This window comes from Heliangelus exortis, chromosome 9 (genome assembly GCF_036169615.1).
Source record: "Heliangelus exortis chromosome 9, bHelExo1.hap1, whole genome shotgun sequence".
In the NCBI taxonomy this organism is placed as follows: Eukaryota; Metazoa; Chordata; class Aves; order Apodiformes; family Trochilidae; genus Heliangelus; species Heliangelus exortis.
In genome coordinates this window covers 19749438-19763172 of record NC_092430.1, presented here as the reverse complement: position 1 = coordinate 19763172, position 13735 = coordinate 19749438, and the positions used below count along the sequence as shown (strand labels likewise).

Sequence of the window (13735 nt, the reverse complement as noted above, 5' to 3'; positions counted from 1 at the left end):
GCCATTTGAATGTCTCCATCCTGCATACAAAGCCTCAACAAAGGCTGAAATAATTTTGCATATGAAACAAACTGCCTCTGCTAAACCCCAGACATGAGTCCCCAAAGGCAACACCACACTGGCCTCAGGCTATTGTTCAGGAATCAGACAGGGACAACCTCCCCCAAGCTGCAGGCTGAGCTGGATGCAGTTAGGAAAGGGACAATGTCACATGCATCTGACACGCAGGACCAAATTCAGTGCCTTAGGATGATGTGCTGAGACCTGTCTGTGTCCCATTTCCTCAAATGTAGCCCAGTTTTGTGGTCTCTCTGATCATCCTCAGATGCTGGAGTCCCAGGGCGATCATCTCCACGGTGCCATGGTCCCACTATCATCCTCTTCTCCATGCTGTGGTCCTGCTGACCAAAAGGAAAAGGCACTGTTTGGATTACCTGGGCTCTGTTACTCCTTGGGTAAGCACTGTGGATATTTTTGACTGTCCTTTTTAATTCCAGCTGAAGTTGCTGCCACAGTCAGCTCTCTTAGTAGATTGCTTTTGTGATTTATGCAGGTCCAGAAGAGTCCAAGGATCATTTATCTTCAAACCAGGAGAGAGATGAAAGAGTCACGGTAGTAAAACTTCCTGCAGAGCTAGATCTGAGCATCAAAGAGGGGAAAATGTCATTGTTTTACTGAGACAAGGAAACGTGAGGCAGATTTTAATGCTAGGGGATTTATTTTTTTAACTGAATAATTTGTAAAAAAAAAAAAATCATAGAATAGTTTTGTTTGGAAGGAACCTTAAAGATCATGTAATTCCAACCCCCCCAGCATGGGCAGGGACACCTCTCACCAGACCCAGGCTCCATCCACCCTCACCTTGAACACTTCCAGGGAGGCAGCAGCCACAGCTTCCTTAGGCAACCTGTGCTAGTGTCTCACCACCCTCAAATTTAAGAAAATTTTGGGAAGGAAGAAAGCTTTGGAAAATGAAAGGAGGGCAAATGAGCTTTGTAGATACTGCCTGGGAAGGTCTCCTTGGGGAGATGCAGAAAAAGTGGAGTGGAAGCAGAGGAGGCAGCAGCAGGCAGGGCTAGGCTGTGGCTTCTGCTGGGACAGAGCAGTGGTACCTGTGTGGCCACGATACCCAGGGGAGATGTGCCACCAGCCCTGCCCCATCATGTCTGCATGAAGCCATGTGGTGAGGTGGCACAAAGGTCTGCCCACAATCATGATGTGAGTCTGTGGGTCTGCACAGCAGCACATAAGGGGAAAAAGAAGGCTCCTCCTCTTGGAAAATCCAAATGGAAACACGGGAAATGCTGCCCGGCTGCTCTTGTCCTCCTGCGCTGCCGGGGTTGGGCACAGTGGGGTCTCCTCGACTGGGAGGCTGGGGGAGCATCCTGCAACCACAGCACCAGGTCCTGTGGGGCTGGGGACCATCTTCTGCACTCACCCTTCCTCAGGGCTGGACACAGATCTTGGGAAATTTGATCATGTCAGAGAGCTGGAAGGAAACTGAAGAAAGGAGAGGGCTGGGAAAGGGTCTGTTTACATTTCCAGCAGATGCTATCTAGAGGAGGAAAATACTTTATTTTCCCTGTGGACTGCCAGTTGATTTTTCTTGCAGCAGGCACTAATGGAAAATAATAAAACCCATTTTAGTCAGGCTGTATCCAGAACACTTACAGGTCAAGCCAGTACTCAAACCAGACCGTTATAGAACATAACACATTAGTTTGTCACCAGTGTCTACAGTGGCCAGGGGATTTTTACCATTTGAAATTGAATTTTATAGGTCAAGACCTTTAGTGGGCCTTGAAAAACAGTTCATCTCTGAAGTCAGCGTGAACGTGGAGGCAATTACTGGGTGTAAAAACACACAACCTCTGTGTTTGTAAACAGTGCAAAAAACCAAAGGGGACATGTGGTGGGAACAGTGATATGGCTAGAAACATAAGAATATAATAACTGTTATGGAATCAAAGATTTCAGTATCGCCTTCCTGCAGTTAAATCAAACCCACAAAATGCACAGGAGGAATCTTTCACTGAAAATTGTCTTCTTAATTTAGAACTTAAAATGCACTGATGACTGTAAAGGAAGCTTGGTCATAGGAGCCCAAGTTTCTTAGAAATGAGTCAGAAGTAGATCATTTGTTTAGGAGAGATTAACTTATTTCAACATTCAGATAACCTCAAACATCTTCCATGTGGTTTTGTATTTCACTGAATTAATCAGAGACACGAGCTGGTGCCTGGAGTTCCACACACATGTGGATGCCTCCATTTTCTTCTCCATCCCCTCCTGTTGCACAGCCCCAGCCCCCTGGCACTCCCACTCCAGGGACTCAGGAAGGCCATCTGAGGGCACCCAGTATTTGCATTTTGCCCAAATTACAGACAATCCCCACCAAAAGCCCAGCTTTGAGCATGCTGGAAGCTAAAGAGATTTCTCACCTTGTTTCACTCTGTCCTCTCACCTTCCCCATCTCTGCAGCCCCAGGAACAAGAACCCCCTGTACCACAAAATCATCCTCAGGGCTGTTCCTGACATCCATGGTTTTATTTTATCCATGTGCCAACCAGCTCTGGCATCCTTGGAATCACTGGTACTGGGGGGACTGGTTGGATCACTTAAGTGACCTGCCAGGTGGGAGAGGAAACTTCATCACTTAACTCATTTGCACACCACCTTTTCTGCCACAGCCAAATAGATGCCTGCCGGCTGATGTGGATCACAACCAATGTTTATTAATTAACCAATAATTAATTAACAGCAAAACAGTCAGACGAGGCTGCAAACCCCTCTCAGCTGAGCAGATCCTCATGAGTGGCTGTCAGAATGAGGACATTTGCTCATCTCCTGTGCTGAGGAGTGAGGGATCATTTCCCCCATCTTATAGCTAAGGCATTAACATAGAGCTTTGGCAAAGGATCAGGATGGTTCGGGTTGCAAGGCACCTTAAAGATCATGTAATTCCAACCCCCTCTGCATGGACAGAAACACTTCCCATGGGGACAGGTTGCTCCAAGCCCCATCCAATCTGGCCTTGTACCCTTCCGGGGATGGGGCAGCCCCAACCTTACTGGAAAAGCTGTTCCAGCACCTCAGACACTCACACAGTGAGCTCCTGTAGGAGCTCCCTACAGCCTTCTACATCAGAAAGACATTTATTGGTCCTTATCTGAACCATGCTTTGCTTTTCTGGTACTCCCTGATGTATTTTTTCACTCGGCTCACTGAGCAGCATCTTCCAGGAGGAGGGGACAAAGCCACAGCCCATTGCTGAGGGGCTGAACCACATCAACCCTGCCACGTTGCTTTTGTTCCCCAGTCAGCACGTGTGCCAAGCAGCTACACACAAATAATTGTTGTGTTTTTCTTTCCTTCCTTTATCTATTTTTAACCCAAAGCTAAGTGTACATCCCGGGACTGAAGTGCATTGTGTTGCTAATAACTGATGGTAGGTGGGAAGTCCATATGGCTACTCTGTTTCCCAGCAATATCCACTGAAGTCTGGAATCACTATCATTTCTGCAGGTTTTTCCTGTAATTCAGCTTTGGTAGAATCCCCTCTCAGGCAGGAATTAATAGCATGTCGTGGCTGTACGAAATATCGATCAACTTTTTTTTTTTTTTCTTTGGTGTTTATATGGAAAGCCACACAGGCTGTTAAACAAGGATCCAAGAACAACAAATATTAAATCTGCTAATGTTTAGATAATGACAAAGATCTCCAGTTGCTCATGCTGGTTGTGAAAACGCCTTTTTTGTGCTGTGTGAGGCACTTGGATGGGCAGCAATTGTCACTGTGGAAAAGGTAGCAGCGTGAGTCCCTCCATGAAGGTGGAAGTGACAGAGGAAGAGGTCTCAGGGCAGAGGTGCATCAGAGTTCCAAACAGCACTTGTATCTCCAAATCATCATTGTGCCATGCTGCACAGTACCTGAAAACCCCATCGCTGGTCTTTTTCCCAATGCTTTTATTATTCTAAGGCTTCTAAAACCTTCCTTGTCTGTGGAGAAGAAAGATTACCAAGTAAAATTCAATGTAAAACTTGAGGGAAGAAAAAAAAAGTTCAGTTTAAAGAGTATATGAATGTAAGAAATAATACAGCTCATGTCTGCAGGCTGCTCTGGCTGCTGGCAAATGCTCCCTCATTCCAGGGACCTGTGGTTTCCTACGGGTACACTGAGCTCTCTGCAGTGCCTCTGGACCACATTCTGCAGCTCTACCCTCAAGCAGCACTTTGATCATCACATTTTCAGATGACAAAAAAATTGCATGGGCTATTCAGACCTGGGTCTGATGGTGGTTTTCATGTTGAATCAAGTGCTGAGCTCCAAGTTTTGGATGAGCTTGCTGTCATGTCCAGCTGATCCAGCCTGCAGAGCAGCGGCAAGAAGCCGACAGGAGCTGCTGTCAGCAGGAAGGGCTTAGGGGAAGGACCCAAACATGCAGAACAGAGAGAATCCCACTGCTGTAAAATGCAGTGACTATGGACATCTCTGTGGATCAGCCCACAACTCATATCAAGTGCCAGTGGGACCCACCTTGGGTGCAACTCTCCACCTAGTTGCTGATTTCAACCCAGCTACAAGGTCTCCAGCACAGGGAGTTGACTCCCATGGAAATTAAAGGTATGCAGGAACTTCAGGATCAGACACGCTGATTTTTTCTCTGCCTGTTGCACAACAACACGCCTTCAGTGCTGAGCAGGACCTCCAATTTCTGCATAGCTCCTGATTGCAAAGCTCCTGCATTCCTGCCTCCCACACACCTGCTCCAGGAGCTTTCCCACCAGTGCAGAGATGAAGCCAACCCTATAAAGTGATTTAGATGTTAGGCTGGCTGAACTGCCCCAGGAAATTGCCTCTTTCTCTCTGGCAGTCCCTGGCAGTACATGATGTGTCCCCATGCAGCAGCACAGTCTGGGTGCCAAGGGTGAGGTGAGCAGGTCACCCAGGGTGGGCTGTCCCATGGGGATGTGTCCACACAACCCTCAGCTCCCACCCCCACTCCCAGCTCAGGTATTTCACATCCATCTGATTCCATTCATCATTAACTTCTGTTTTTTTGTTTGGTTGGGTTTTTTTAATACTGCTACTGCTGACTCCACAAAGGTCTCTGCAACATAACAAGAGAACTTTTTTAATGACTCAGAGATTTCTAAATTAAATGTAAAATGTTTATTGCCGAGATGCACAGCCGTATATTATGCATTACTGTTTTAATACAATAATGTAATTCTGGTAGAAATTATCCATGTGAGCTGCAATCAATTTTAGCTACTACTCTGTGTGTTTGACAATCTGGTCATTCAGCTGTGGAAAAGCACTTTGACTTGATTACTTACACTGCTGATAATTGCTGTGGCTTTTGGCAGTGTCGGGCCCTTATTTTGCTCCCTGAAGTTGCCAACACCATTTGTGGAGGGACCAGGCTTGGCTGCAGCCACTCTGCCAAACCCTTGTGGCTTCACCCAATGCTGAGGAATGCGCAGACTCCAGCACAACCCTTGAAGACTCATTCCAACAACGTGGGGTTTCCTGGGCTGCCACCAGGCAACCAGCATTGTCCTCCTTCCACCTCCAGGATCTCCCCCCACAATAGCCCATGGCTGTGGTCCCGTTGTTCTGGTGGCAATCACTGTTTTGCTGATGCTCCCCCAAAATTCTGTACTCCCCTTCCCAGGTGGGCTTCAACATTTGCCCTGTGTCCTGTGGGTTTTGGTTTGTCTCCACAGGGAGTGTGCCAGGACAGCCATGGGCTGGTGGAGGTGTGCACTGCGCAGGAGTGAAAAGAAGGAATGATATTTTATGTGATAAGAAAAATTCCCAAAGGGGAGAGAGGCTGAGATAATAAACTCACAGTAGGGATGTGAAGACTTGGAGTCATGACTACATTTGGGTAGTTATGATTCCATTATCTTTCTTCCTGATGTTCATGAACCCGTGTGTCAGTACCAGGGTTGGATGCCTGAAATACTCATTAGCCCAAGGGCTGAGTTATCCTTGGGTACTCACCCATCCCCACGGGCCCTGCCAAGCTGAGCAGGGTCCCCTCCCCAGGCAGAACATCCATGCTTCTCCATCATGCTCTTTGCAGGATCACTTGCTGACATCACCACAGCACAGGGAAACTCCAGCCAGGGACTGGCAGCCTGCAGATAGCAGATATAACATCAGCCTAACCAAAAAGCTTGTTCCTCGCCCCAGAGAGCTTACAGACCTCCCCACCTGTAGCCCACGGAAGAAGTAGGTCCCCACAGTGACCCTGAAGCCACCCTGCTCTCAGAGTCCCTCTGATGTTAACCCAAGGTGTCAGGCAAGAGAGGAAGGTTCCTGCTGGCATTTGGTCACCGCTGACTCTAACATAAGGATGTATAAATCAGAGTGAGGGCTGATGCTTGTAGCCACCAGCTCTCAGCTGTGTTCAGCTGATTTATTTTGCGTGGGAACAGCAGTAGCAGTTTATGCCTCCTGGTGCAGATTACAAGATAAATCTGGCTTTCAATGAGACCCATCGGTGACTGACGCTGACAGAGCTTCTAAATCACCGCAGCTGCCTGGATATAGCCACGGGCTACATTTGGCCCTGCAGGTCAGGTCTCTTTTTGGCTGGTGTAAATCAGCACAAGTTGGATTGAGATGTGGTGTCAGGCTCGAGCACTGGACTCATTTTTATTTAAGTGTCTGTATGGTAATCCCAGCCCAGTGAAACAATGAGGGCTGCAGACCTTCTCTGCTTGAGCTTTTGCCTCGCTAGGGTCTGCCTTTCACTGTGGAAGCTTTATGTATCACCTAAATGTCTCCTTGTGGGTGCTACATGGGTGCTGTTTTTAAGACCCACCTCACACTGGCCCATTCATACAAAGATGAACATCCTCCTCAGCACAGTTTCAATTACTAATATGCTCCAAAGCTTTTCCATTGACTTTGACACCGCAAACACCTGGCAGATGGTGTCCTGGGCTCCCTGAAAGTGCCAGCACTGTTTGCTCCTGGAGGCAGTCTGGCCTTGCCTGGATAAACTCCCCAGTATTAAGTTACTGAAGACTTCAGAACACGAGATGAAAGTCCTCACTGTACTCCAACAGGTCCTGATCTCTTCTGACATACACTCCTCTGCCACTGGCAGGTTTGGCATTGCTGCCATGACAGCCAGGGACTATCCTTGTGCTCTTCTTGGTGGGACTGATTTCACTTTCTCATGAACACAACCCCAGAGCAGGGTCAGACCTGCAGAGTGGGCAGAGGCACTTGTCTGCTCCATGTGATCCTTGGCCAGGGGTCGATAGTTGACATCATGGGAGCACAAGAGTGTGTGTATCCTGTATCGGCATCATACCCAGACCGTAAGGTCATTTCCAGACAGGTTTTATCTGGACAAATTACACCGTAAAAGAAATAATCTCACCAAAGTACAGTATGTCATAAAACCAAGCTCTTTTTGAAATTAATTGTATTTTGCTTTTCTTAGATTTTTGCATGGTCCAGGATACAGCAGACTGTGTGGCAGCAGTCCACAGTCTGGGCTGGAGAGTAAAAAGGAAAACACCAGCTCATTCCTCTCCCTCTCACAATCACTGCTCCTTGTGCTGAGAGCCTGAAACAGGCAGCCCTGGCTTGGTCCCTCAGCTCCCACTGCCATTTTTGGATGTTTCACCTTGCCCATGGATCACTATATTCTCAGTTCCATATAGTCTTCAGGCTTCAATCTGATTTTTCCAGAGGAAGGTGAGTGTTGGCTGTATCACTCAGCACCCACCTACCTCCCAGCCTGCCACTGGCCTGGCAGAACACAAGGGTGGTTGTGGTGTGAACACACACGGTGAGTGCAGTCACCATAGATGGTCACTAAGTAAACACCAGTGAAATGGGTCCATGCAATTTTAAAGACTATTGTATTTTCTGTAGAATTCCAGCAGTCTTGGAGACAACTGTCACTCAGGGGCCAGAGTGCTCCAGGGCCTCCGTGATGGACATGACATGAAACCCAAGGCAAGCAGACAGCAAGGGGAATATTTTTCAAAGCTTCTTTATGTCTTTGTGAAGCAAAAGCTAAAGTAAAAAATGTGCTGTTTCTCCATCTTGGCAATGTTCAGAGAGGCTGGCAACTCTGAACTGCCTTTGCAAGTGAAAAGGCATATCCTATGGCTTTGGGGTGTGTGTATTTATTTGTTTATTGAGCCTTTGTTCTGAGGAATTCATTTTGCCATACTTTCGATAAACATCCATTTGAAGCAGTTTTCTACACTTACAAATTCTCTTTATGGCTTTCATTACCGTCCTGATTAGACCCCTGAGGGCAGAGCATCAGCTGGTGCAACAGGACATTGTGCCACTGATTGGCTTTATGGCAATTAGCACTGGTTGCAAATTTATCTCCTCATGTAACTTAGTAGCTAGATGGCACTGAAGGTATTTTGTGGCATCTACTGTCTCAGGTATGGCAAAGAGATGACTAATTTGCCTGTGAGTGGTAAATAATTGCAGAAATTAGTATTATTCGTTTTTATTGCTCTTGGACCAAACTCTGGCTGCTGTTTTTGCTGTCTCACGTAGGTGTTGTGACTGCAATAACATCTCGATGTGATAACCAATTCAGAGCCCTCAGTCTCCAGCCTGTCACATCCCAGCTCCATCAGCATCCAGTGGGAGGACTGGTGCTCACACGTGTTAGTCACCTACTGCAGATGGTCTGAAGACAGGCAGAGACACCTCGGAGGTGCAAGATAGGGCACACACGAGATGTGGATCAGTTTAAGAGAAGAATAAGAGGAGACTGGAAAATGCTGGGGGAAAAGAAATTGCTGTTTCTGGTACTGTTTAGAATCTGTGACTTGGCACAGATTCATTCCTCACCACAGAGGGGAGTTGCCAAACTTGGGAGCAGCTCTGGAGTCTCATGATTTCATCTCCTTGGCTGCTGGTACGAAACCCTGGTGCTCCAGGATCCTTATTTATTTTATGATTCAGGCAGAAAGTTCTCAGTCAGAATCATAAAATCATTATAGCTTGAACAACATGTTCAGTGATTCAAGACCATTTCTCACCCGCGTTAGTGCTTCCCTTGCTGCTCTGCTGACTCCACCACAGTTCTCTGCAGAATTTCTCCAGCTTCAGGATTACCTTTTGGCATGGATCCTGGTGAATGAAAATAGGAAGCTGGATTGCTTCACTAATAATCTTATTTCCAGTTTGTTTCAATTATGCTTCATTTCCAGTGGGTGTTAAGTGCTTGCTTCTTGTCTCCCTGGTTCAAGGCATGTACAGCACATATATGTTTGTGCATAAGAGGGCTTTGCAGAGAAATAGAGGAGCCATTGCCCAGCTCACTGCAGACAAGTCTGTGCCAACTGCCCAGCACTGATCTGGGAAAGGAAAATTCATTCCAAGACCTTTGGGACTGGAAGGCTGCAGGTCTGTGCAGGAAGCTTGGGGACCACACTCTGGTGCAGGCTGCGGAGTTGCTGGGGGCCACCAGAGCAGCTCCTTGCCATGTTTGGGATGTCCCTTGCAAGCACAGCCCATGGCAAAACCTGCACAGAAGACAAGTGCAACTCATGGGATATTTATAAATGAGGTTTACCTCTGGTTAAGCCCAGACTGAGTGTTTTTTGAGGTTGCTTTTGTCCTTGCCTTCATCAGCCCCTATCTGAGAGCCCATTTCCCTCTCAGACCAGTGCTCTGATGGCAGCCACGGAGACTGCAGTGTGTGGAGGGGACAGGATGCCTTTTCCTGATATCCTGCTGATCTGGGGAATATTTCAGAGCCATGTTGGTGGATCCAGCTGCCTGACACAAGATACTTCTGACCTACTTGTCTGTGCAGAGTAGTAGTAGCAAGGAGGAAGAGGGTTACATTGCTGCATAAAAGGAGCTGTGCATCTGATTGACCTAATTTTGGTCTTCCCTGCGCTCTTTTAACTCCACTGGCTTCAGCAAAGAAGTGCTGGTTTGCACCAGAAGAAGGTGACCTGATTTCCATGGCCTGCTCTCACCACACACCGGGGCCATGGTGTCATTGCTGTCATCCACTGCCCCATTTTCCCTCAATTCAGGTTTCTGCAGGACCACAGGAGCAAGATGGGTCCAAAGATGGACACAGCCAAGCCAAGACATGGGCCGGCAGGAATCAGGCAACCCCCATAGCCAGGGCTGCATTTTGGGTTGCTCTAATCCAAGTTTTCCTGTTTTCTTAAAAGCTCACTGACCAAATCATAGTGAGAAACCCACAGTGTGGCATCCAAGCTGCAGGATAATACAAGGGTGAGCTTGGCTGGGTGGGGAGTTCCCAGCCCCAGCCTACTGCAGATCTGTCCCCTCCTGGCATCCGGGACCAACACCAAGCTTTGAGTCCTGCATCTGGAGGTTGTCCCGCTGTGATGGTGAAGGACCTGGAGACATCAACCTCCCCATACACCTCAGTCACCATCCTCTCCCTCCAACTGCACGGCAGCTTTGAAACCCCACGAGAGCTCCAGCAGATGAGCCTTGGTGTTGAAGTTTGTTAATTAATATGCTCCAGTTAACTGTGTCAAAAGCTTTCTTCAGCTCAAGCAGAACAGCTCCTCACGTTTCCTGTGATGAGAGGCAGTGAGGGTGTTGGTGGTGGGTGCTGACAGCATGGCAGGGTTGAAGATGCTGGAGCAGGCCCTGCTCTGGGTGACACCTGGTTGTGAACTGCCCTTTTGTAAGCTCAGATAAAGCATGGGAGATGAGCTAGCAGGACTCTGCTACTGCTAAAATCATCAGGCATCCTCTGATAAATGGGCAGGAGAAGTTCAGCTTGAGCAGCTGCTAATTCTTTGGGACTAATTTGTATTATTTCCAGAGAAGAACAGCACAAGGTGCACGGAGTCAGGCCAGGAATGAGAAATGTCTCTGTTTCTGAGCCCTACACCTCAAGGAGGAGATGAACCTGGCTTGCAGAGGCAGAGGAGCAGGCATAGCAACTCTGGCTTGCAGGGCATCCCTGTATTTCCTGTCCCCTTATGCTTATTCTGGTTGACAAAAACAGGGCTTTAAGTGCTTTATCAAATATAACTATGCAATGACAACCTGGCCATCTCAAAATACTGTTGTCCCCAAAGAAACCCTGAGGAAGACTTCACTCAGACCCATCCCCCAAGGGAACAGTGATAAAATGAAGATTTAACAACAGACCCAAAATGTTGGCTTTCCATGTGGGCCCTGTTATTTGAAGTAAAAATAAACAAAAAAGAATTCCTGCCCTCCAAACCTCACCTAAATAAAAGAGAGCTGGGGCTGGGTGGACGCCGAGATTGGATCTCAGGAGTTTATTACTGCTGGCAACAACCTCACCCATCCTGGAGTCTGTAAATGCCTTAAAATATCTGCCTGGGGTTTCTGGAGCAGCTTTGCATCCTTCTGGGGTTGGGTAAATTTTATGGCTAGAATCAGGCGCCTCCATTACTCATCTCTGCTCTTTCTACACAAAATGTCTGACAAGTTCAGCTGCTAAAGGCAATCTGTAAAAACAAGGGCCTGAAGTCTCAGATTGCCCAAGCACTGCCTCATCTTCTGCCTCGTGTCTAATGAGGGAAGGGGTTGTGCTGACAGGCACTGGCTGGCCAGAGAAGAGAGGGAAAGGAGAGCTGAAGTGATAACTCCTCAATTTAAAGTGAGGTTTTCTGTGTTACCCACTGCTCGGGCTCTGACAGCCTTTGCAGAGTTAAAAGAGACACCAGGAGAAGGGGGGAAGGAAACAAAGAAAAAAACAATCCTTCCCCCTGCCTGATTTTCAGATGTCTGGTTTATACCATTTATTTTTAATTCTTATGTGACATGGTTTAATGTACTGCCAATGAAATCAGACTGCTGTGTCAGCCTCCTGGCTCTCACGTCGTGACATGGGAGGGTTGAAGTGGGGATGAAAATTTGCTGTGTTATTGAGACGAAGCATTTGAGTTGACCCAGAGAGGCTGTCCTCTCCCATATGTAATTCCACAGGGAATTTCACAGGAATTCCTCAGGAAACAGGAGAATGGAAAACCTAGGTCAATAGCAGGGGAAAACCAAGATTTGTCTGCTGCTCAGGTGAAATTTTTTACTATTTGAAAAAGCAGATCTGGCTCCCCATAGCCCAGATGATGGGTGTTTCAGGAGTTCAGGCTCTCCCTAAAACACTGCTGGGTTTATCCCAGAGGACCCTGTGGATGGGAGAGGTCACAAACCCTGTTCCCACAGAGCTTCTCTGAAATCCCCAAAAATGCTGGTGTAGCACAGCAGGGCCGAGGCTGCCCTTGGGTGCTGGGATCTGTGGACAAGCCAGGAATTTCCAGCAAGGGCTGGATCTATATCTCCACTGACTGAGAAAAAACCTGGTCTCCAGGGAGGCCAGACAGGCCTGTTTCATACCCATAACATGCACAAAGCTCCTGCAGGACTGCCTTTATGGGAAAATATAGAACCACTGAACAAGTAATCTTGCTAATAGAACTAAAACCAAACACTTTGCATGAAAAAATGACAGATGACCTACAAATAAATAACCTCTGAGTATAAACACAGCAAGAAAAATTCATTAAGTTCCTTTTAAAAGCACTGAATTTGACCTAGCAGATCTTTTTCAGATGTTTCTCTCAAGCAAACCTAAACATCAAATAATAATTATGGAAAGGCAGGCACTATAATAATAATAATATTGATGAAAATGCATTATACATCTTTTCCTTTGATATGGGTCTCTGTGCTTTCATACAACATTCATTATCAGTACTTCCCCCCTTCTATCTGAAGAAGAGAAACCAGCACTTTAAAGCCTGAACACTTGAGTGTGTGTGGCAGAGAACAGAGCTGATGGGGCATTATTTCTGATAGATTGATATTATAAAACAATCCTTCATATTCCTAGAAAAAATTGGGATTTATATGAAATTAAAAACAACTCAGAAAAAAAGCCCACCCTTTTTTTCTTAAAGATTCAGCTAATACTCTGTTTCTCATAATTTATATAATAACAATTGCTCTAATCTTTCAATGTATTTCAACAGTTTCAGCAGGTTTATGGGGGGAGATTGCTATTATTTACCTCAGTGACTGGTTTTATGGAATAACTGCAGCTTTCTCTGGAGGTAGATCAAATGCTGAAATAAAGAAGAATAAAATATAACACCAGTCTCACCACTTGTGTAAGAAGCATAAAAAACTCCAAAAAGGGCAAAAGGACAAGATAGGTATTTAAAACATCAATGCTGCCAGCCACTCTATTTAAACTGACTGGACCAGTGCTTTTTAATATTATTTATAACGGGCCTAGACAAAACACTGAGTGATCCAGCATTGGTGTCCCAAGCCAGCACCTTTCTCTTCTCCTCTCTGCTTCCCCACCCCATCATTTTGAGGATATTCCAGAGTTTTTGGATTTTATGCTGCTGAATACAAATGTGCCTCCTGATCGGGGCTCAGAGACTGGAAAATACTCCAAAAATTCTTCTCTCCTATAGGACTACTGAAATACCCAAACAACCTCATTCTGGTGTAAAGGTGGGGATCAGGGGGACTGGAAAGCTGGTGCCAGGAACAGCTGTCCCAGCACCTGGCACAAGGTGGGTACCAGCCCTTCCTCTGGACTGCTCCTGCACTGGAGTTCCAGGAACACTCAGGGATCCCACGTAGTCAAGGGGCTCCTCATAGCTTCAAAGCCAGGAAACACGTTCTTAAAAGCTGAAAACAGTTTTATAAACACTTAGGCCTAAATCTGGAAAACTCTAAAAATGTATT

At 46.6% G+C, this 13735-nt stretch overlaps 1 long non-coding RNA gene across 1 annotated transcript in view; it reads right to left on the bottom strand.

The window, feature by feature from the left end:
* Positions 1-758: 758 nt before the first annotated feature.
* The window catches only part of LOC139799992 (uncharacterized), a 199490-nt gene continuing 186513 nt past the window's right edge, over positions 759-13735 (bottom strand). Inside the window, exons 5-8 of the long non-coding RNA XR_011727537.1 lie at positions 13044-13098; positions 9043-9133; positions 6011-6147; positions 759-2627 (exon numbers count right to left, since the gene is read on the bottom strand). This is a non-coding gene — a long non-coding RNA (uncharacterized lncRNA). The remainder of the gene's footprint in view (positions 2628-6010; positions 6148-9042; positions 9134-13043; positions 13099-13735) is intronic.